Here is a 26,366-nt window from a genome sequence, read left to right as displayed (position 1 = left end):
CAGTTTACATGTACACCAATATGCTGAATACACCCAAAAAGTAATCACATGAGATTTACATGACATTTTAAATAATCACGTTATTCTCTGTATTTGATGTCAAATCATCAAGGTGCACAACACATGCATACATTGCATAAGCCAGTAAGAACGGCGGTTAAGATGTTTACATGTACTGTGAAATCAAGATAGTTGGCAAAAATCAACCCTTGTTGATCGGTTTATTCTTAAACCGTTTATGGCCTTACATTGATAAAGGAATGCCGTTCATTGCATTTACATGACCACACATGTTGTCAGCTTAGTAAGCATAATCAGTGTAAGAATGTGCATGTAAAAGTGCTCTTGGACTGATCCAAGGGCTTGATTTGGGATCAGGACTATCTGTTTGTCAACCAACGGAAGATCGGGGTTAACATTTATGGAAAACATTTTTGCAATTATGTTTGGTGATGCTAGATATGCAGGAATTACACAATTCACCGAGCGTCTTTAAAGGAATCACCCCGGTGTTACATCTTAAATGCATTTATTTTTAAAGCTACACTATGTAACTTTTGGCCCTCTAGCGGTTAAAAAATAAAACTGCATGTGTCTTGCGGAAGAACATTGTTTTGGTTGTGGTTTGGCTCTGCTCCTCTGCATGGATGAATGGTTTGAGGCACCGGTGTATACATGAATACAGGACATCTTATCAGAGCGAATGGACAAATAAATAACGAAAGAAAGGGAAAGACGGATATCCGAAAACATGTCATCCGAGCAGGTAAGTGCCATATCTTATGCTGTTGTTTTGACTTATTGGAAACATTGATGTTTTGAAATAAATGACTTGAAACTGCACCCTGCTGAGGCACACTCTGTTGCGGGGATGCTCGTAAAACTCCTTTAAAACAATGTACATTTTCTTTAGCAGCTATACTGCAGAAACCATCCGCACTTTTCAAAACAATTCCACATGCGTACAGGCAGGGGCATTGACATATTTCATATGCAAAGATGTTACCCAGTCATAGCAGTGACCGTTTACATTGTAGTCAAGTCTTAAAAGGGACATGACCCAAAAAAGGAGCTTTTTAATCAGAGGTCCAAAAACAGGATAGAAAATGGAGGATTATTTCTAAATTATGACTATTTTTGATGAAACAAATCTAACTAACATTATAAGTAGACCTCAGTGAACATTATATATATATATAAAAAAAAGCATTGCATGACACCTTTAAGCATATATAGTATATATTTGTTTACTGTTGGTCTAAAATCATCACAGACCGTTCTTTTTGAATAACGGTTGATTGTTCAAACAGCTAATCAGCACCCTCCTAAAAGTCATTAGCTGGTTTAATGACAGTGTTTTAACTGAAAACCCAACTCGATTAAGAATTTTAGCTACACAGCAGCTAAACTTGACACACTGTACACTTTCAGAATAAGAAGCATTGCAAAGCAGCTATTCCAATAAATAAAATGAACAGAGCTAGACATAGCTGTTAGATTGTAGGGATTAGCAACTTCAACCACTACCTAATGAGGACACTACATGCACTGCATGTACTCAAAAGAAAGTTCAATTTGACTCCGTAATGCCCTGTTCTAAAAATACATATTTAGGGTACAAGAACAGTCACTAGAGCATCATCTGCACTAATGACTTATACATTGCAAGGAATAAATCACAGCAGTAATGCTGCCCACAAGGTAAAAATCATAAGAATCACACCTCAGAAGACACATACGCGTCCAGTAAACATGCCATTCAGGAGTTACTGGCCCAGCTTATCTGTTATAATATTGTGTCTCCGTTTAGTTGCATTAAGTAATTCTAAGAGCATACTGCACAAATAAACGGCTATTTTCAAGCATTTGATTAACACTGAGCTGTCCACATGTAATAGAATCCAGCTGGGGCTCTCATGACACTCCTTCAAACAAGCCCCTCACAATGAGAGGGGGGGAGAGTGGGAGAAAGTGGGGGTAGGTACTATAGCTGTCAAAGAGCAGGACACCCAGGCTAGGTTTTTCCTGTTGACCCAGCTACACATCACTAGATCTTAGCTGGAATTTCAGTGTTGCCCTCACCCATAAACACACAACACATCTTATACCTTATATAGAGTTAGAGAGGTAAAAAAGGTAATATCTGCCTCCAGACTCCCTTCTGTGATCTGGTCCTTAAGGGCAGTAGTACAGAAGGGAAAGGTCAACAAATGTAACTAGATTTTCTTCCCTATATACTATAGTTTTATTTTTGTTTGAGTGGCAGTGCAAAATTTAGTCATACGCACAACACACTGGATAAGCCAGTAAGGCCAGTAAAGATTTTACATGCAATGCAAAACCAGGGTAATGGGCAAAAGTCTATGTAAGCCAATGGTTTATGCAGGTGAAGATGGCGCCAGTGTGTACGGCGAGTCGACTCTCATGTCCGCTCGGGCTATTGTTTGCTCTTGCTTTGTTTCTTTGAATATGTTGTCAGGATGTTTCTGCATTATTCCTTTATGATTGCCAAGCGCTTTTTAACATCCGAGCATATGCTGAAATATTGTCTAGGCACGATTTGGGTGGTAAGACTACAAGCCTATTGGGAGGAGACTTTAATCTTTTGATGGACTCAGTCCTTTATCATAGTGAAGCAAAAGTGCGTAAACCCCCTACAGCAAAATTGACGCTTCACAGGATGTGTAAAAATCTTGGTCTTACAGATATTTGGAGACTTCTGAACCCATCTGAGAGACTATACATTTTTTTCCATCAGTCCATAAGATTTATTCTAGAATAGATTTTTTTTAATATCCAAATCCCTCATTTCATCTGTCGTTGATTGCTCAATTGGAAATATCTTAGTCTCAGATCACACCCTGGTGAGTTTAGAGGTGTTGCCATATACAGAGAAAAGGAAATCATATAGCTGGCGCCTTAATGTGTCCCTTTTGCAAAATCCTGATTTCCAACAAATGTTAAAGACTGAAATCAATGTTTATATGGAGAACAATTGGTCCTCATTATCATCTGTGGGCGTGGCTTGGGAGGCACCTAAGGCGGTTCTTAAAGGTCGGATCATACAGTATGCCTCATTCACCAAAAAATCCAAAGCACAAGAACTTGTGGAGTTGGAAGGAAATATTAAAAGTGCCGAGGCAGAGTTGAAGCGCCGTATGTCATCTGATGGCCTCAGAGAATTGACCCGATTGAAATATAGATATAATACTATTTTGTCACGGAAAGTGGAGTTTTGGGTATTCAGGGCAAGACAGTCATACTTTGAGTTGGGGGACAAAGCAGGAAAACTTTTGGCTAGATATATAAAGCAGAGAGAGTCTTTTTGGGCGATGGGACGTCATCGATGTGGGGAATAGTCACATAGAGAATTGGGTTCTGACTTGTGTGATGATCGCTAGGCAGATTATTTTGAGGGGTTGGAGGTCAGCTGATGCGCCCCCATTTCCGGAGTGGTGCATGGAGATGGGGAGGGTGGCGGCTTTTGAAGAGGTGTCACTGGGAAGACGGGGTAACTTAGATTTGTTTGTCAGGAAATGGGGCAATTATTTGGAGTTTTTGGAGGGCTCTCGGCATGGGCCGTTGAGAGAGTAGTGTAGTCTTGGTTGAGTTTGATTATTATTAGGGGTTCAAGCGCTTAGCGCTGAAACCCTATTGTAATTGTTAAGATTTGTATTATTATTATTATTATTATTATTAGGGGTTCAAGCGCTTAGCGCTGAAACCCTATTGTAATTGTTAAGATTTGTATTATTATTATTATTATTATTATTATTAGGGGTTCAAGCGCTTAGCGCTGAAACCCTATTGTAATTGTTAAGATTTTTATTATTATTATTATTATTATTATTATTCCTCCATAAAACTGATCGGGCAGAGCAAACCGTAAGGCCTAGAGACTTGAAACTTGGTCAGATGGTAGTAGTACTTGCTCGCTACACGGACTCTTCCAAATCGGTCAATAGGGGGTGCTACAGCGATCAAAAACACGAAACTGCTCATAACTTCTAGACCGTATGTTGTAGACTCAAGTGCTTTATACCATTGTAATTCTTGGCTCAAACCAAACAAAATGTATATCTCTGATTTCATTTCCGCCTATAAAAATTTTCCGCCATCTTGGATTTTTCATAAAACCTACTTTTGCGAACTAGTCCTAGGTTTTTCGTCCGATCGGGATTAAACCAGTGCCAAATGATTCTATGGAGTCTCAATATCAAAAGTTATCAAAACAAGTTTGAACTTTCGACTCGAGCTAGCTACGGTATGCGAAAACATCAGAAGTAGGAGTGGCCAATTTGACGTAAATCGCTATAACTCTTGAAGGAAATGAGATATCTTAACCTAACTTGGCATGCTTATGTAAGAGGTCAATCTTTGGTAGCCCAGAAAAGTTGGTGTGGTTTTGCCACATGTTGGCGCTATAATACCCAAAAAAATGACTATGAAACTATTAATCCTATTGACTTCAAAATTTGCATACATTGTCTTTGTCTCAGCTGCCATCATTGTCTATATAGATATTCATGTATGTTGAAAAACATGGCCGCCATCAGCCAATCAAATTTCAGCAGCTATTACACAAGGTTAACCATGACCGATTGGATTGAAACTTGGTGGACCAATTTTACTCTTGGTCTGAGAGGGTTTTGCAAAGTTTTAAAAAGAATCGGCCACTAAGTGGTGCTATCACGATTTTTGTAGATGTTAATGGTTGTATATAATGCAGTGTTGTGAAAAAACACAAGTAATATATATCACCTGATAGCTCTTCTCATTCTAAACAACTTTGCCTCAAGAAGCATTGGTGTCTGTCAAAAAAATATTTCAGATAATGTTAAAAACCTACTTTTGCGAACTAGACCTAGGTTTTTTGCCCGATCACGCGGAGTTTGGCCACTAGGTGGCACTGTAACAGGAAAAAAACATGACAACAGCTCTAACTACGCAACCGTTAGACTGATTGTCCAAGGTGCCATGACTGTCTATGAGGATATTGGCGTATATTAAAAAACATGGCCAATGAAATTTGAGCACCTATTAGACAAGGTTAACGGTAGCCGATCGGCACAAAACTCAGTGGGCCTGTTCGAGTCCTGGCCCTAGAGGTCTGTGAGAAATGTAAAAGAAATCGGACACCCTTTACCCTTTGGTAGCTATAACAGAGTCACTTCCTTTTCGGCTCCTGGCCCTAGAGGTCTGTGAAAAATTTGAAAGAAATTGGCCAATGGATGGCGCTAATGAGTTTTACACCTCTGTAATCACGTGGTGTTTCACACATACATACAATGGCTGTGTCCCAATTCAAAGGCTGCATCCTTCAAAGGACTCGGACTTCAAAGGACACGCCTTCGAAGGCCGCGAAGGTTGGACTGAGCATTGTTAATTGGGACATTCTAGCCTATGGAGGACTGTTCTTGTTGCCTAACAACTGTGACAGCTGCCGAGTGACTGTAACGTTTGTACTGGACTTTTTTGTAAGTTATATTAAACTGTCTGAAAACAAAACAGTGTTCACAAACTGTCTAAATATGTTCACCATGGTCCATTTCTGTATATAATACAGAGTATAAACTATATATAATCGCATCTTAGTAAGATATAAATCAACATTTGAACTACTTTAAAGTTTTCTTTTTTTTTTTTTTTTTACATTTGTATCATTAGATATTTGAGTAAGCTGAAACCCAATACTTACGTTTAAAAGTGTAATGCGGCAATTTCTCAAAAAAATTCACTGGCGCACAATGAATTCTGGGGTAGGATACAACAGATGCAGCCTTCCTTCATTTCACGGGAAACGAAGGACGCATTTGGAGGACGCATTTGAAGGAGCCTTCGAATTGGGACAGCCTTTGTCGCGTAGCAGTGACACAATCGGCCTTCGAATGCGACCTTTGAAGGATGTAGCCTCTGAATTGGGACGCAGCTATAATTCATATCATTTGCTAGATGATCTCATACTGAACAACTTTGCCTCAAGAACCACTGCTGTCAATCAAATCATTCATTAAATATTCACAATTATGTAAAAAACCTACTTTTGTGAACTAGTCCTAGGTTTTTCGCTCAACCTCAATAAAACCAATGCAGTACAATTCTCTGGACTCTCTAGGTCAAAATGTTGAACTTTACCCTTTGGGTAGCTATAACAAAGTCATTTAGAAAATGGGCGTGGCCAAGTGTACAAATAAGCCCATAATTCCTAAACAAAAACTCAGAACTTTATGAAATTAGGTGTACACATGCAACATATGATTCTAAACAAGCATGTAGACTTTTATGGAGATCGGACCATAGTTACATGCTTGCTAAATAAAACATAATACCTTTTTATGCATGCGCTTAAAGGCCTTAAACCGCTTGAACCCCGTTAATTGCATCTCACAGCTATATTATATATATATATATATATATATATATATATATATATATATATATATATATATATATATATATATTATTTATTTATTTATTTATTTATTTATTTATTTTTTTGTGTGTGTGTTTGTTTGCTTTTTTTTGTTTGTATATCTACTCGTGTGACCATGGGGATGTTTGTTTGGGGGCAGGGTTGGGGATTGGGAGGGGTGGTTGTGGGGTTTAAATGTTGTTTGTATATATATGTTTTTGCTTTTCTTTATTATTGTAAGATTTAATAAAAAAATTGAATTACAACAAAATCTGCTAAAACAGAGTATATATCTAACCTTGTTTCCAACTACAGCCATAAGCCTCAAGTTCTTTTTAATGTTTTTAACTCTATTATAAATCCCTGCAATACTGCTGCTATTGTTGCTAAACCCTCATATTTTGATAACTTTCTTAAATTTTTTGTTGACAAGATCGCTGCTCTTAGGTCTTTGTCCACTCAATCTGCCCTATACCCTTCTGTACCTCCAGTGTGATCAGCTCTCTTTGATCAGTTTGAGTCCGTGTCACTCTCCTTTTTTAACAGAAGTTGTTCAGCATATGCGGCCTACAAAGTGTCGAGGGAGATAGTGTCCCCTCTCGCCTGTTCAAGGAAGTTTTTAGTATTATTGGGCCAAGTGTTCTTGTATTGATAAATTCATCTCTTACCTCAGGGTGCGTTCCAGCTGCTTTTAAACATGCTGTGGTGCAGCCTCTTATCAAAAAGAACAATTTAAACCTTTCTGTTCTTTCTAACTTCAGGCCAATTTTTAAGCTACCTTTTCCGAGTAAAGTTTTGGAGAAAGTAGTTCTTACTCAATTGGAAACATTTTTAGATAATCATGGCATTTTCGAAAAGTTTCAATCTGGTTTTAAATCACGTCATTGTATTGAAACATCTCTCTTAAGAGTTTTCAATTATCTTCTCTTAACTGCTGATTCAGGGAAATCTGCTATCCTGATGCTCTTAAATTTGACTGCTGCATTTGACACTGGATCATAGGATCCTTATATCACATCTTGAACAGTGCATAGGAATTAAAGGTACTGTCCTAGAGTGGTTTAAATCATATCTGACAAATAGGAGTTTCTTGGTTCATTTAGGCGATTATTCTTGTTTGATTCCCGTTCTCTTTTCATTGTATATGTTGCGATTGCGGTCTCTTTAGATGATATAAAATTCCTTTTCATTTGAACTTTCTGAATCTGAATAAAAGACTGAGATTGTTATTTTTGGACGTCTGGGCCATTTGGATGATCCTGATAGGACTCTTGGACCTTTGGCTTCAGATAGTCGATCTGTTTTGAAAAACCTTGGAGTAATTTTTAACAGCCGTTTTAAATTTGATAAACAGATCAGCTCAGTTGTCAAAACAAGCTTCTTTCAGTTCAGACTTTTAGCCAAGGTAAAGGCCTGTCTCTCTCCCAATGACTTTGAAAAGGTTATTCATGCTTTTATTACCTCTTGTTTAGACTACTGCAATTCTTTGTATGCGAGTATAGACCAGTCATCTCTCTATCGTCTGCAGCTGGTACAAAATGTGGCTGCTCGTCTTCTAACAGGAACAAAAAGCGTGATCACATAACACCAGTTCTAACCTCTCTACACTGGCTTCCTGTCTGTTTTAGGATTGATTTTAAGATTTTATTGCTTGCTTTTAAGGTTTAAATGGCTTGGCACCATCTTATTTAACAGATCTCTTGCATCATCATACCCCGGTTTGAGCACTGAGGTGAAACAACCAGATGCTCTTGGATGTTCAGAGATCCAGGCTCATAAACAGAGGCGATCGAGCCTTTCTGGAGGCTGCTCCTAATCTATAGAACAGCTTACCTTTCCATATAAGGACTGCTCAGACTACAGACATTTTTAAGTCGCTGCTGAAGACCCACCTCTTCACACTGGCGTTCAACTCGAGTAGAGCTTGACACCCTGATTTCATACTCTGTGTTGTAACTCTATAGCCCTGTCATAATTTTACTGTTTTCTTTAATTAATTAATTTATTTATCGTTTGAGTTCTATGGCTTTGCTTTTCTAATTGTACAGCACTTTGCTTCAACTCTTGTTGATTTTAAATGTGCTTTATAAATAAATTTGACCTTGACCTTAAACTATGACCTTAGGAAAACTATTTAAGCCGTTTACATTACCTTACATATTGTCGACTTAAGCATAATCGTGTAAAGGCCTCTGCGCACCAAATGAGAATTTGCATCAACATTTGAAATGAAACAATGGATTCCTAATGAGCCATTCACACCTGGAGCGAACATTTACATGCTGATAAAGCAAAGCGTTTTTTTTTTTTTTTTTTTGCCCAGTGATGAAATGCCTTGACGAATAAAATATGAGCCTTGGATCACATATCAGGAGCCGTTGTAGTAACCAAAACCAGCGCAACAGGTGGCACTAAAGCACAGAAAGCTGTTTTGACCATTGACAATAAACACTGAAGTAACTCATGGAAGAAATCGTGAACCAATAGTGAGGATGTGTATTTCATTTGCATCAAATACCTTAAAGGAATATTCTGGGTTCAATACAAGTTAAGCTCAATCGACAGGATTTCTGGCACAATATTGATTACGTCCCTCTTTTTCTTTAAAAAAAGCAAAAAATCTGGGTTACTGTGAGGCACTTACAAGTGAATGGGGCCAATATTTGAACGTTAAAATACCGTTTCAAAAGTATAGCCACAAGACGTAACCAATATGCATGTAAAAATTATTTTAGTGTGATAAAATTGCTTACTAAACTTTTCTGTGTAAAGTTATAGCCAATTTTACAACTTTGTTACCATGACAATGTAAATGTCAACAAACCCTAAAACAAAATTACAATTTAAACAATTTTACAGCTCAAATAATACACGAGTTTTAACAGAAGAATTCATATAAGTGCTTTTATAAATTATAAGCTTCACATTTCTGCTTTAAAAAAAATTGGCCACATCCACTTTCATTTTCCCAATTCACTTCCATTGTAAGGGCCACACTGTAACCTCGATTTTTGCTTTTTTTAAAAGAGGGACGAGTTGAAATACATTTTTGTGGTAATCAACATTATGCCACAAATGCTGTCGATTGAGCTTAACTTGTATTGACCCTGAAATATTCCTTTAAAAACTGAAACAAATTTTCTCAAATGGGTTATCTTACATGCAAAGGATATTGATGCATCTGCCTTGCACCCCTTTAAAAAAAAAACTCTGATCTTACATGGATTGTCTTCATAATGTATTACATACTGCTGCATGGTTTGCCTTTAATCTCACGTGACTTATCTTATATATTTAATATAATATGTATTGGGAATCTTTGCCTTTGTATCACTTTTTAATATATAACTTTGCAGATCTCACATGTTTTTCTTCAGCAAATATTATTAATACTACAGCTGTGACTGTTAGTGCACTCTGTGTGCCTTTGTATACAAAACATTTGGTTGTTTCTCCATAAAATGATGTAATCGTTATTGTAGTTCTATTGTTAAGTCGTTAACAGCTGTGCTGCCATTAGCAGTACTTAAAGTATCTAATTATGTGTCAGACTGAAGATGGGATTTATGTTTAAGTGTCATGTTTAATCACTGAGTAAATGTATAACACAAGTAGATATACATGGAAATAAGATACAATTAGTATTGTTCTAATTGATGACATGTGTTTAAACAGTCACTATTAGTGTGCATTACGCAGTAATTTTAAACAAACAAACAAACATTCTTAACAAGTATTTACAGTATGCATAGCATTGGCATGTTATCATTTAGCTCTTGTTCTAAATGATAACATGCTTTAACTGTTAATATTATTTTTACACTCTATTCTAATCACTCCTAAGACTGTGTATACATAATACTGCTAGTCAACTTGTCTAGCAGGAGAACTGAAATAGTTTGTGAAAGTGTCTAAAATTTTTTCTTTCTCTTTGTGCAGCAAATAAACAACAAACTCGTCATTGTTGCTGCAGCTTGTAGAGAAAGTAGTTTATCTTCTCATCCGTGATGGGCGAAGGGCAGTCCAGCTGAAAGGCTCCACCTACTGAAAAGGAGTGATGTGCTCACGGCAAACATTTGTGTCGCTATCTATGTGCAAAGGCTATTTGTCTACAATTCGCCTCTTATAATCGCAATGCCTTAGGAGTGCAAAGCCCTTAAGATTGTGCATGTGAATGCGCTCAGTGCACTATTCACCCATTAACAATAGAATAGAATTGACACAATAGAATAGAAGACACAAGCTAGGCTCAAGTAACTGGAAGGAGGTTTGTCATTTTTAGTTCCCAAATATGATTTACCAAGCCGTTCCCTGTAACAAAGTTATGCAGACATGAACTCAAAATGTCTCCATAACTCAGATGGTCTGTCAACACAGAGCCCTGTGAAAGTTAAATGGATGGTCAACAAATATTAGCATCACTCTGTCAAGGGCAAGCAGACTCCAACTTTAGAAGTATAGAAGGGGGTCAAGAAGGTAGTAACCTGAGACTGAGACAGACAGAAAAAACTTGCACTTGCAGGCTAAAATACCATCCTGTTCAACTCAATGCAATCTAACAACACTAACATTTACAAAGTGCTTTCAATACTAAAACATAAAAACTGACATATTGTATTTATCTGCATGTACAAATGGGTTTTAAATACATGACATACTTTTCAATGCATTGTGGGAAAAAAGCTAAAAATAACACGTTTTATCAATCAATAGACACATGTAATGAATTTGGCTCTAAAATGCTATTGCCAATAAAATTATTATTCTAAAATACAATTAAAAATGGATGGACCAAGTAAAAGGTCAAGCATGAAAGACCCATGCAATGCTCACTCTATAGATACATCTGTCATTACAACCAGTGGGGCCCTTTTAAGAAACCGTGTTGCCAAGCTACACATACACAGCTGTATTTATAGCCTTATAAATGTAACTTAACTTGCATGTTTATAATACATGTGATCAGTTTATGGCGAATACAAAATAAGGTGAGTGGATCTGGTCCATTTTTTTAGACCAAAGTCAACTGGTGGACTGTGGCCATACATGGCCCGCCGATCATCTTTGTATAGCCTTCCAAATGATTTTGATAAAATCTCCTCAAATTCTGAAGCACCACTCAGCGGTGAGTTTAACAACATTCAGAGATGCGTGCACAGCATTCAATGGGGAGTTTAACAACGCACAATGTCGCTTGCAAAAACATTCAGTGGTCATCAGTTCTCCAGAATGGAGCGTGTGTGTTTAAGCTTTTCTGACCATCCAGTTCATTTACAATGCTTTGCAAAACATGGACCAGAACTGTTTAGGTTAGCATTTGATTGTGTGTTTTTCAATAAAATGTATTTGTCAAGTGCGGTCAAATCTACAGACGTAAAATATTATCACTGCAGTTATTAAAGAAGTGCATCAGCTCATATGCACATATTATTCAACAAAAGATAAATTGATGAAAATCAAATCTTAAAAGAAAATACACAGAAATGTTTGCTTTTATTTTCCCTGCTTCACGTTTCAAACGGCATTTGTTCAGGGTCAGTAATGCTCATAAAAAGTGATAACGTGAAGCACCACTGAACATGCATATATCCTGACTGTGTTTGGTTCTACAGTACATACAGCTGTGTCAATGCTCTCAATCCTGAACATTATCAAATCAGGTTGTTCTCCCTTTACCAATGATAATCTACAGAAATATGTGGCTCCTGCACTGGCTCCGGTGTGCAAATTCAAAATATGCAGGACTATTTTTCCCTTATTGAATGGGAGTATAGAAAATGGAGAAATAGATATTTTCTTTTTTCAAAAAAATTAAATACATTTATTCTTGAGTAAAATGACACTTCCGTATTAGATGACCATTCTTTTCTTATGTGGGTTGACACTGTACAAAATGGGCTTTAGCAGATTTAATGTTCTTCATCAGTTTTCATAATTTGTAAGCAATAACCCTACAATGTTAACAGTAACAGGATTATTTCAAAGTTAAGTTACATCAAACCTTTTTTATAGTTGATAGTGTAAAGTCTTGCTTGTTTCTCAGCAAGATTAGAAGGAAATGATTGCCAGACCTCAAAAAATGTTGGAGATACCCCTGACTATTTATTTATTTACAATGAAAGTGCTAGCTAAGATTAATACGGAAAAATGTTTGGCAGCCTTCGAGTTTTCATCTGGATAATCTGGCCCCCACATGAAAATAGTTATAGCCCTGCTATATATCTTATTCACAGTAGCACCACATTTGATTTTTGACACAAAACGAAGCTGTGATGGATAGACTTACTGTCTCTTCTATGGCATCCACTGTATAAAGTTGTATAAAGCTTGTAAATCACATATCATTTTCCACAACTCATGTTTTCTGTAGTTTTTTTTCTTGACTGACATTTCTTGGAAAGATTTTGGAACAATCCAAAATGCTTAAAAAACATTTAAAAAAAAAGTAGAACCCATGGAAGAGACTGCAAGTCTATCCCTCACAGCCTCATTGTCATTCCCATCAAAAATCAAAGATGACTCTACTGTGAATTAGGTATATAAACACTTAAAACTTAAGCTCTTAAAAGTTCTGTAAACTTTTGGCTTATTACTGTATACGTTTTCAAATAAAAAGGCTTTGACATAAGGGTGTAGGCCTTGACACTCCCTGCTTTCCCTCACGTCCACCCCACCCAAATAGTAATAGAAAATAGTCAGACTGATCACACTTTAAAGTCGGAGACAGTAGGTCAAGGTTAGTATTGAAATCTGTCTGTACTTACCAAAATTAGAATCATTGCCCTCCAGCAGCCAAAGCTGGAAATTTGTTGAATGTGAGGGCACAAGTGAGCTTAATAAAATAATAAAATTGTGTAATGAATGCATAAACAGCAGCTATAAACTTGTATCTAAACAACAATGCAGTTTCAGCCATCTAGTAATGTTTAGACACAGCACAGCTCCTAAAAAAGACATGTTGTGCATTACTTTTTCTCAATGGTATTCCACTTTACCCAGCTCAGGCCACAGCCTCAAATTGTTTACTGATGTAAGCAATACAGCTAATCTACTGCCAAATATGACACTCCCAAATTAATACTTTATGAAAACACACACACACACACACACACACACACAATATATATATATATAAATGTAGACATACAGTATGCACAACTGAAATATGAAATATTTTGCCATTTGATTACCTTGACCTGTACTGTACAGTGCTATTATCATCCAAACCTCCTATATTTTTGGGCTTTTAACAGGTGTAAAGACTTTTCTTTTGGGCAGACAGACAGCAGCAGAGGTGAGAGGGGGCCACAAGGGGAAAGTTTTGCACAGGCTAGGAGCGCGGAGGAAGTACGGCTGATTTTTGACTCGAAAATAACTATTCTCTCATTACTCGTCACTTGTTCCTCACGACAGAAGCAGCACGAAGCAGAGCTATGTGCGTTTCATAAAACATTTAAGCTAAGACTGATAATCGGGACAAAAGGAGTCCTGATTGTACCTCCGTCAGGACACGGCTCGTAAAATCGGGTCTCTCCAGGTTTTATTGGGATGTCTGGTCATGGAGATTAAAGCTTATCGTAGTTTAGATGCTTGTAATTATTTCCTTGGCAGAAAGGGCTGGAATATTTTATCGCTCCCATTATAATCAATGGAGTTGATGACGCTGCAATCGCGTGACTTGCACAGCTTCATTCTATATAATGGGAGCGATCTATAAGGTCACTTTTAGAGCATGTAAAGAAATACTCTGACTTACCTAGCCAGCTAGACTCTTCATAGCAAACTTTCAAGTAGTTGATACATTTAATTTACCTACCAGAGATGAAATGTGTGCTACATATCCTACAGTTACTAGTTACTAATACTGCACGTATCCATCCTTCTCAATTCACTGCTTCGCTTCCTGAACATCAGGCTCAAACGGACGCTGTCGACTTGTGTTAATGTCCTCCTCTGAACTATTGAAGTCCTTGGTCATTTGCTTCATATTAGATAGTGTTCCATTGTGATCAATGTTGATGATAAATTTCAAATGATCGCTAATGCGCACCTTTACCTGAGTACACAGTCTACTTGACTCAGAGAGAAATATAATCAAGAACATACAGAGTTTGTTTTATACATTTATTAATACACTTTAATCGTATTAATATTTTTTAATGATTTATTTTTAAATGTTTAATGAAAGTATAAGTGAGAGTAAAAAAACTTACATCTTTAGGAAATCCTTGGGGTGCTGTGCAAATTTGCTTTGCAAATTTATAACGGGGCTATAGCCCCAGCAAGCGTGCCCTAGCGTCGCCACTGCGCTGACAGATTCCAGAATAAAGACTGTTGCAATAGTTCAGCAAGATGTAATAAAAGCATGACCAACTGTCTCCAAATCTTTCAAATTAGGTAACGGTTTTAATTTTGAAGTCATTCTAAGCTGCTAAAAACCTTTTACAACTGAGTTTAGGCAACCATGGTAATCAAATTTAAGTCAAACATGAAGCAAAGATTTTCATGTTGTCTTTCACAGCCATTGTTAAAGGAGTTGGTCTGTTGGCTATCACTTTTTTTATATTTAGGAGGGATGAATATTATAATTTCTGACTTACTTTCATTGAGCTGGAGGAAGCTATTTGACAAGAACCACTTAACATCTTCCAAGCAGTCCATGAGAAGCAAACCCACCCTATCCCAATCCCTAAACCTATCTGTCTGTGGAGTACAATTTTATTTGAAAGCAAAATGCGACCTCCGAATCACGTTTATCATTGCTTATGTGAACCCAATACTTCCTGTGCCATGGGACTAGAACCCGTGTCTCGGAGCTTACTTGTGCAATATGCTTTGTAGCTGTCTGATGGGGTATGCCGCTTGTTAGTGATTTGGCAGTATGGGGTTGATTTCTGGGTACAGGAACTTTCGGAATCATCATGTAGATTTCCTGTGTAATCGTTGAAAGAGTGAAAACCATCAGCATCCAAAAAATAATGATTCCGCAGATAATAGCGTGAACCTCCACACGAGCTACATCTCCGCGGTAACGTGCTAAACAAGCCACGTGATAAGATGCGCGGATTGACTGTCTCAGACGTGGAGGCAACTGAGATTCGTCCTCCGCCACCCGGATTGAGGCGAGTCACTACGACACCACGAGGACCTAGAGCACATTGGGAATAGGGCATTCCAAATTGGGGAGAAAAGGGGAGAAAATCCACACAAAAAAGAAGTTCCAGCACCTATAACCATTTAAGTGACTTCTTGGTCTAACCTATTTACATTGTAAATATACAGCATGTACACTGTAAAGCAAGTCCTGAAGCAGAGGTTTCAGGGCCACAGCAGTTGTTTATTTCAGGTCAGAGATAGAAAAATTTGGAGAACTTTAGATCTGTGCACCATACACTACCCAGACAGCTGCAGACAACCTTAGAAAATCCCCCTCTACTCCGACTTCATGTAACCATATTGAGCCTGATGTCAGAGGGCAAAAATATGCTGCATTCCCAAAGATACCCTGACAGAAAATGCACTGTATTCAAAACGAAGGGACACGTAGGCCTACCTTTTTGATTTTTTAAATGTTTTTCCTTCAGATCTATTCATTCAAATGAGCACCGGAGGCAAGTCCTAAATATATTGTCCAACAATCTTTCAGTCCAGTGTATTTCTCTTTTTCAGAAAGATCTTTGATCACTCATCTAATGTTCTAATGGTATGTACAAATATGAGAGCAACATGCTCGAACCCTCGTAGCAGTTTGGTGTTAAAACCAGAACTAGCCAACAGAGCCTTTCCAGGTGACTAACTCACAGTGAGCACAAAAGAGCATGACGAGCCAGTTAGCTGCTCTGCTAAAGGGACAGCAGCAATACCAGAAGCTCTTGATAGAACAGACTGACTTGGATCCATTTTCAGCACATACATAGTTTGTGGGGGAGTTCGGTACAGCCTCAAGGCTCCTGAGTCAAAATACTCCAGGTATCCTGTGTCTGAATGGAGCCCTACGCACTGCTGAACTACCTCACACCCATACACATTTAGTCTTTGTGGTATTTACTATTCAGCATTTTGCTGGGTAAACATATTCAGATGTGACTGAAATATGCCTGTCAGACAATAAATCAAAGTCAAGCCGAAGGCCTTAAGAAAACAAATGTATTACTGCAACTACGAACCTTCAAAATACTGTCAAAAAACAAGAGCAACCACAATAGATCTGCTGACAGATTCTGATGAGATACCACTTGGAATGAAAAAGAAAAATTTGTCAATAAATCATCTAAAAATGTATTATCAAAATGTATTATTAGAGTGCAATTCCTTTTCCTATTGCCACATTTAGACTCAGTTGCATGAAAATGTCCAGTGTCATTTGGTTCTCCTCACAGACAGGTGTTTAAAATTACAGAGCTTTTTTGAGGTATTACAACTCAACTAACTTAAAAGTTTCAAACTTACAGTATGAAGCCATGCTTGAAAACTAGGTGTTTTCCCCTACTGCATACATCTATAAAAGGGCTGGGCTTTAAAATGCACCTATTATGATTTTTAAATGTGCCTAATTTGTTTTAAAGGTCTCATACAACAGATTTACATTTTTCCCCAGTGTCAAAATGACTCCTTCAATGATCCGTTCTAAAGGATTCAATCTAAACTCCTTCTTTCAGAGAGCCTAGTCTGCTCTGATTGGTCAGATGTCCCAGTGTGTTGTGATTGGTCTAACGCTTACAGCACGTGTCGGAAAGGAAACGGCCACTACCATATCCGAGTTTCAGCTCCGTCTGAAAACATTTCTGTTTTACCTTACCAATTTGAGCCCGAGTCCAATAGTGTTACATCGGAAGATCAACCCGAACCACCATCGTAAGCAGGACAAGAACAGGACGTTTCTCAGTGGTAAGTTTATATGTAGTTTGACAATAACGTTAGCCGGTTAGCAGAGGCTAACAACTAACAGGCTAACAGCCTGCACTGGCTGTACATGTAAACAGACCAGAGGCGGGTTTTTTGTTACCAAATTACGTAGGTTAGTACAGGAAGTAAGTCTGGAATTACTAACAACTCGTTTTAGGTGTTCAGAATCAGTTCTTTCTTTTTAGTGTCAATAACTCCATATTTCGTGCACTTTGATTTTTGAAACTTTGCAGACTTTTTTACATTCACAAACAGCTATATAACACACTACATGAAAGGTAATATTTGAAAAACCATAATAGGTGCTCTTTAAGACTGTACAGTATATACCATGCAACAGTAGAAATGTGTAAACCAGTAGATTTTGCTATACACATAGTATATACTGCATTTGCACTGCTATTAGTGGCCAGGAGTGCTTTATATTATTTAGACATAAAAGTGACAAATAAACAGAGTAATAAGAAAACTACTTATTAAGGGTTGTAACGCGAAGCAGAGTTTAGTTGTTTACGGTTGCTGTGCAACGTTGCTACTTGCCAGATTAATATAGAATTCAACTGATGTGCAGTCACAGGTGTGCACATATCAGCTATTTTACAACATCTTCAAATGTGGCTTATCCAATCAGATGTTAGAGTCAGAACTCACTGTTTTATAATATTAGTTATACATTTTTTTTATTTTTATTTTATGTAACATAAGTGTTACATAATGTGTAGCTTTTTACTGCCGTTAGACTTATTAATTATGAGTAATCTTATCTTTTGGTCTACATCTATACCAAATAAAAAAAAAAATTATCAACTACCTTTCAGTTGTCAAGTATTTAATTCAATGGAATATCCAAAAATTGGCATTACCAAGTGGTTATTAATTATAAACCATTTCTTTTGTGGAATTTCCAGCAAAAATAACTATATCATGATATAAAATTACTCATACAGCGTTATAAGATTTTGGTCATGCTGTCCACCTTAATCCTCCAATGGCATCAAATTAATGCACCATTTACAAAAAGTACATCAACCAGAAACAGCTGTGCCTGTCAAACCATCCAATAACCTAGTGTTAAGGAAGCTCTTTGCATGATAGGTGCAGACAGGAGTGAGTGGCAAAATGAGAAAAGGCAGAGGTCAAAAAAGAGAGAACGATGTCAGTGTAGTGTGCGGAGGTGTAGTATTTTATCAGTTGCTATTGGTAGTGCTCCGAGCTTTCTTCAGCTAAAGGATGTGACACCCACATACCCAAACAACACCCTGCTAATTATAACTGCTGGGGGGTTGGTACAGTTAGGCAGCCACCTCAAATTTCTGTGTGAAAATAAAGTGTTAAGTACAGGTATTAAAATGCAGATAGAGTTGACTGAGATCAATAACACTTAAAGATCACAAGCCAATTGAGAAAACTACTAAAGAGATAGGATCATGCTTTATGTGATAATGTGAAATTCACATTGTCAGGAATTTCAAATATTGTGGCTCCAAAAAGATTTCTGGTTGTACTATGAAATGTAGAATGGAAAATGCTGCACTTGCCAACATTGGGACTAGATTTAGGCACCACATGGCAGGTGTGCAAAGACTGACCCACTTGAATATCTCACAAGTATGCACTCACGTATCTGTACACTTGCTTCAAATCTGGTAGTACAGTAAAAACAACAAAGCCTTTTAAAATACCAAGACTGCTGGTGGTCCAAATGTGTGACTTACATATCATGTGTGTTATAAAAGGCATATCAATAAATACTCTAGAGAGTTAACCCTGTTTTATAAAGAAGTACTAACAACAGATGGCAACTAGCCATGAGAAACGCTGCTAAATAATCAAAGTAAACAAGCACATTCATAAACTTCACTGAGTGACATAGCTTGGTCAACACTCAACATCAATAAAGGGTAAGATTGGTAGACATACCTCATATCAAGCAATAGTTAATTTAAGCAGTAGGTTAATCTTAACCCAAAAGTACTTCACACAAATTGTCTTTTACGATAACGCACTATTCATAATTTAAAGAAAAAGGACAAATAAATGGTCTGTTTGAAGTACCATTGTAAAAGAGCAGGCTTTACTCACTGGTCCTATATGACGGAGGTATAATTCTGTCCATAGAGACCAACTGGTCTGCAGCTTTTCATCTGATTCAAAAGATACATTTAATATGATGTGGACAAATACTCTTTATACTCTCAATCTTCTGTACACAGACTTGGCTTTAGTCGTGTAGGTACAGGCCACAGCATTCACAAGATGCAGTCCTATGTGCTAGTCACATAACAATGATTTCAGGCATCTTTCAAAGCCACAAGTGATAGAGACCCATAATGTTACGTGTAAAGTAATATGTGGGACATTATTGAAGTGCAGACAAGTGACAAGCAATGAGCTGGACAAGCAGAAAGGTTATGAGCTTGTTTACCTATCCAGTGTATTCTGATGCTGAATCTTGACATAAAAGCAACCTTCCTAATTAATTATGACCCATAGGCAAGCCACCAATAAAAGTGACAGCTGTGATAAACAGCCGCAGCACTACATCAGAATGAAAGCAGATGCTACTCAGCTTGATGTCTTTCTCTAAGCTACTGGATTCATCAGCATCAGCAATCCATCACCCCATACACAGTATGCAGGCCTGTCTGCTGCATGACAGACAAGGCTTAAAGACAGCAAGAAAAACTTAAGACTTTAAAAGCAATGCAGTGAATCTAGAGCACTTAAAGTTAAAACAGCAAAATAAATAATACACACACTCCTAAAACATCAAGTCTTAAAGTGATATTCTGAGCTCTAAGCAGGAGAGAGCTTAGAGGATGAATTGCATTGACTCATAAAAGTGTCCAAAAACTTCTGAATATGGAGGACACATGAGCCCTGTTCTCATGTAACAGAAAAATCTTTCTATACCTCCCGCACTTAAATAAATAAATAAATAAATGTCTCCATGTTTTTAAATGACATCATTCATCATACTTTTCATAGTTTTTTTCTTTCTGTTCATAAAAAAATGTATTGTGGAATATACAACAAAGTATGTGTAGTAAGGGTGAGCGCTATACTGGTTAAATTGATATAATGGTAGAAATATGTAAACCGGACACTTTTAAGTATTGTTTGAGTATCATTCTATTATTATTTTTTTCCTGTCATTAGTGACTTTTGCGTTATTTTTATGTTAAAAGCAGAGCAGGGTTGTTACTGTAGGATATGGTCTTTAGGATAGCCTGGTCTCATGAAATTTACGTGAACATTGCAACGTTTTTGCAAAACTGAAATTACGTGCTTCATTACACGTTTGGAGGCAGTTTCCAAGTAAATTGTCCATCAGGGGGCGCCAAATCTGAGCAAAATGGGGTTGTGATCAGGTGATGAGGTTAAGGTGAATTTTACGCACAGTTGTTGTAGCGCCTCTAGTGTTCATTTCACCAGGAAACTGCAGCAAAACGTAGAAAGCAGCACGTTCAAGTCAGTTTTAAAAAATTTATATAATGTTCGTTCTATGAGACCAGGTTGCTTTCAGGGGCTTTGTAATCTTCAGGGGGGGGCAACAGGAAGTTTGAGAAAGTGTAGTTTTTATACTCCGTTTTTTCACCATTTTAAACATTTTATCTTTTTAAAATGCAGTTTAAAGGGCCTATTGTATCAATATGATTTAATATTGAATGTATAACAAAATGATTTGTCAGCACTTGGAATTTCATGTCAGCTCCACATTTTAGCAGTAAATTCACAACAATGGAAGCGAAATCTTAAAACTGAATTCCACATCAAACATTTAAGTGATGGCACTATGTAAAAAGTGCAGTGTCTGTCTTAGCTGTTTGAATGCAGCATGCAATGTCCGATTTCCCTCATGGGTGTCGGAGAATGAACATTTACAGTGACAGCAAGTTCAGGCAATGCCCCCCCGAGTTCCCCCTTAGACCCAGCCATGGTTAAAAGATAACTTATTTGGCAGATCTACCACTACTTTGGACTTTGTTTTTGTTTTTTATCACTTTCTCTAAAAACGTGTAGGCCTATATTGTGATATATACTGTATTGTCATCGAACAAAACTTTTATGAATATTGTGATATAAATTTAGCTTATATCACCTACCACAAATATGTAGCATAATTGTTTTTGTGTATGCTACTCGACTTAGTTCTCAAAAAGATAAATAGTGACTTCAATAAAACTGTTTCAGTTATTATGTAATTTGGAAATATATATATATATATATATATATATATATATATGAATAGACTTCTTACTCTCTTTTGATTTACTTATGTTATAAAAGGCACACAATACATCTTTAAAGAGCAATTTATAAAGCCTAAAGAGATGTTCAGTAATTCATTTGCAGACGTATTTCCAAAGTATTTTCATAAATGTTTTCCCAGGATCATTATGAGAGGATATTTAAATGATGGGCTGCATGTCTGTCGGTCTGGAGCCTCGTCCACTGCAGCTTATCTTGTGCAGTCCTGTCCTGTTAAACTGTTTTGAAAGCAACTTGGCAACCGCAGATGAGAAACGTCTAAATTCATACGTTCAGTGTAAAGTGAGGTAACAGCAGTTTGGAATGGGACCATGCTCGAGCCTGAGCTTATTGTTTTGATAGAAACACAACCGGTATCAAAAGAACGCATGTTCAGTGCTACTGTGCTACACGTGACAAACAAATTACAGTTTCATCTGAAATTAACTGAACGCTGGCAAAGTGTTTGAAATACAGAAAAGCTGTATTATGGCGGATTCTGGTCACAAAAGTTATGCATCACAATTTAAGATTGCAGAACCAGAATAACAGATATTAACTTCTTCTACAAATAAAATACAAATAAAATAAATACTTTCTCATACCGCTGTCTTTCATCAGCAGTCTCCCAAAGGTCTTATGTAAAAATAAGAGCCACTTAAACCAGCTAACACGAAAATTTGCTTTAATGCAAATATCTGATATTTTAGAAGAAAACGTATGTTCAACTTACCAACTGCGATGCATCAAATCACATGGTTTCCATCGATTAATGCAATCGTGAATCAGTTTTATTCATTAGCAACTGGTGAACGCATGTGTATCATGTCATATCGGATAAAGACTCTGTGCACGTCCCTGTCCAGCACACACTGCTTATTTCCACGCACCTCTAAATCCCTATCCATTCAACCCTGCATGTGATATCAGTCTGCTCGTATGAATGTTTAACACACTGAAACATACAGCGATCAAGCAATACTATGAGCACAATTCGCGGCACACTGCAATCTGAGCACATTCAGATCTTACCGGTGAGTTTGTTTACCGCAGTTTCATTGCAAGCTCACAGTACTCGATGCCAGTAAACCACGGTCTCGTCCTGCCTCTTTAGAGTAAATCCCTTCTCGTTTTACGAAATTTACCGAGCCCAGGCGATTTCTAAACCTGGGAACTGAGGAAATGCGTCATGAAAGTGGGAATCCAGGGGAATGTAGTCCCGACGTGTAGTTCCCGATCCAAAGTGCTGTGTAGACAGAATTCTGTTTTTATTTACAAACTACTTAAAAGCAAGGGCGTAGGTTTGGTTTGAAAGTTGGTAGGGACATAGTATTATCAAGCTAATATTCAAATGTTGGTATTAAGAAAATGTGATAAAGTCAGTCTGGAAATATAGGCAAAATAACATTCTTTCTTACTATTACATGTCTCATTTCCTATTTCTGTGCCTCACCATATTAAATATTATCCAGATTTGTTTGGTTTAGAACTGACCAGTGGCTGCATGATATGGAGGGGCCATAATACACTTGATTGATAATGTAGCAGCCATATGATATGCGACAAATACAAGATTCATGTATCAAAATCAAGTTCTATTGTTTTCATTTACAGTGCATCCAGAAAATTGTATCATGAAGTGACATTCTGTCAAATGTATTATTATTCAGTATTAAACAAATGAAAATAACAAGTTACATGTGCAGTGTCAAAGATAAAATAAAAAAAAATATGGGGAGAATGGAGCAGTCGACTCTCTCACACATGCCAATATTGTCACAGAAACACACACATACCACATATATCTGCTCCTTACATCTTTATAAACTTTATGGATAAATGCATAACAAATTATTTCACCGCAAGTTAATCTGCGATACATGACGAAATTTGATATATCTTGCAGCACAACTGACTCTAACGTTCTTAATTTGGGATGGCAATCATTTCTTCGTCCAGTTATACTTGCGTTTTAAATCCTGCACGTTTATTCCACCTCATTAGTCGCTCAAATTCAAATGTGTCTTCCTCAAACAGACATAAAGTCATACTCCTCCTTTGGGCCATATGCAAAACGCTTTAAAAAAAAAAAAAAAAAAAAAAAAAAAAAAAAAGGAGTCTTGCAAACCCCGCTTGCAAATTTTCGCCAGAAATAATAAACAAACAAACAAACAAAAAATCTTCATGCAGTAATCACTAATGACTGTGATTGGTGTATCCTGAACAGCGCTGAGAAAAGTAACAGGTGCCATGTGATGCTGTTTATGTGCTGCTTTGAACAATGTTTGATGTGGTTTTTGCTTGGGGACTTGCTATTTGACTGTTATGTTTGCATAAGTAATGAGGTCGGTCTGTGCAGGTTTTGTGGACTATTTGGGAGTGTTATTCATTAACATTTAAAAGTAATAATTAAAAGTAATTAAAAGTATAGTTATGTTTCAAGTTCTGTTTAATGTTAATCATGTCGTTTTATGTTATGATAAGGGTTGCTCTTTTTAGGTACCGTGGTGAGAATGGTGTCCCTTGTTTAAAGCTACTTAAATCTTTCTTACTACAGTAATAATATTGTATTGTACACAATAGTGTGTACTATTGGAGAAAGTGACATTCTAATATGGTTGTAACTGTGTCAAGTTGTTCTATTCTGGCTTGCATTTGCATAATATAGGGCATGCTTGTTTAAATATTGGTCCTGATGTTTCCGATTTTCTAAAAGTTGGTCGGGATATGACCCTGCCGTACCCACTTAAATCTACGCCTATGATTAAAAGTAAACAATAAACAGGTAAATTATACCAAATGCATGTAATACTGTAAAATTCTATATAGGCTACAGAAAAATGCAAGCACAACATAACTATATGAAACTATTCAAAGGCTTTGAGTTCCAAACCAGTTAAAGGTGCACATAGTAATTTTTTCCTCATTAATAAAGTTTTACTCCTGAGTAAATTAGTTGTAATTTTGAAACATATAAATAAAATCACAACCACTCGCATGAGGTGAAGACTCCAGTTATATCAGTAACTTTATAAAAGCTTTTTTATTCTATATGAGAGGGTCCCCTCATGGGGGCCACCATGTTAGGATCATATGACCAGCAAAATCCTACTTGCTTAATCTCAGTAACTGCTCTGTTATTCGACACTTTCACTCTTGGATTAAATTAAATCATGACTGACTGTGAATTGTGAATTGCTACAATGACATCAGTAACTGAAAACTATTGTGACTGAATGATACGCCTCTAGGTGTCATACATAAAAGTAAGTTCAAGGCTGCATACATAAAAAATGACTGACTGCATCTTTTTTCTTTTTTAATAGAGAACAAATATGGATGTCTATCTCAAAGTCTCACCCCACTTGAGGTAGCCTGTGTTTGTTCTTTGTTGTTTAAATGTAGGTTTTTCAAGTTTTATGACATTTATATCATGAGATGTACGAGACAGATACATAATGATTAAGGTTTGTTTACCTTCAGAATAGGGCCTTATTCCGAGCAGCGAAGTCATATTTACGAGTGGGAAACTCAGAATTCTAGATGATACCCGAGTTTCCGAGTTATTTAAATTATTCCTTGCCTTACACTATTTTAATTACAAATAGCAATTGTTACTTTTATTAGTGTGCTTATGTTCATTTTCTTACTACAGTCTTGTTAATGTCAATGCACTTTTGATTATTTGTCACTCGCCTAAGAGACACATAGACCTTTAAGACAAAAACATTAAACAATTAGGCAACTTTTTAAGAGCCATCATCCTCCCAGCACCTCTCTTTCAAAATTTGATTTGTTGTGTCTGCTCATCATTTTATTTTTCTACAGTATAACCATTATATTATTGTTTAGATTACAACTACAATTATGAATTCAGTTGATTAAGATCACAGAAACGAATTACTGTACCCCTCTCTCTCTCTCTCTCTCTCTCTCTCTTTCACACACACACACACACACACACACACACACACACACACACACACACACACACACACACACACACACACACACACACACACACTCATGTTGGTGCGGCTATCCTTTTGAGGACTCTCCATAGACATAATGATTTTTATACTGTATGAACTATAGATGCTATCCCCTAACCCTACCCCTAAACCTAACCCTCACAGAAAACTTTCTGCATTTTTACATTTTCAATAAAACATTGTTTAGTGTTTTTTTAAGCAATTTGGATTATGGGGACACTAGAAATGTCCTCATAAACCACATTTATAGCATAATACCCTTGTATTTACCAGTTTGTAACCTAAAAAAAAAATGTCCTCGTAAACCACCCAAACCTATACACACACACACACACACACATACACACACACAGGTTTGTTTCACTATATACTGTAAGTGAGGACATCTCATAGACTTTCATTGATTTCATAGCAGGCTAATTATGTTTTCTATTCCCTAACCCTACCCCTAAACCTAACCCTCACAGAAACCTCTGCACATCACTAGATTTAAAGTCAAACATGATTTAGCTGATTTATGAGCTGAACTTTTTTACTAGTGAGGACCACTTAAAATGTCCTCATTAGTGGGTTTTCAACAAGTTTCTCCATATTAGTGGGGACATTTTCAAAAGTTTGGCACTCACAAATATAGTGAAACCTGTACACACACACACACATACACACACACACACACACACACTCATTCGCTCTCGCAGTGTGCGTGTTTGTTTTTAATGTGCAGCTGTAAATTATGACATGCTCTCTGCTCCCCTGATAACACATGTACATCACCCAGACGTCTATTTGATGTGTGTTTACATCTG

General features: G+C 37.0%; 1 protein-coding gene across 1 annotated transcript in view; it reads right to left on the bottom strand.

Annotated features, from left to right (window-relative positions):
- The window catches only part of LOC127416918 (talin-2-like), an 87,299-nt gene extending 64,610 nt beyond the window's left edge, over positions 1–22,689 (bottom strand). Inside the window, exon 1 of the mRNA XM_051656557.1 lies at positions 22,601–22,689. The gene's annotated coding sequence lies outside the window, so the exon portion shown is untranslated. The remainder of the gene's footprint in view (positions 1–22,600) is intronic.
- Positions 22,690–26,366: the final 3,677 nt, after the last annotated feature.

This window comes from Myxocyprinus asiaticus, chromosome 1, assembly GCF_019703515.2.
Source record: "Myxocyprinus asiaticus isolate MX2 ecotype Aquarium Trade chromosome 1, UBuf_Myxa_2, whole genome shotgun sequence".
Taxonomy (NCBI): Eukaryota; Metazoa; Chordata; class Actinopteri; order Cypriniformes; family Catostomidae; genus Myxocyprinus; species Myxocyprinus asiaticus.
Note: the sequence above shows the minus strand (reverse complement) of the source record. Positions and strands in the feature narration are given on the sequence as shown.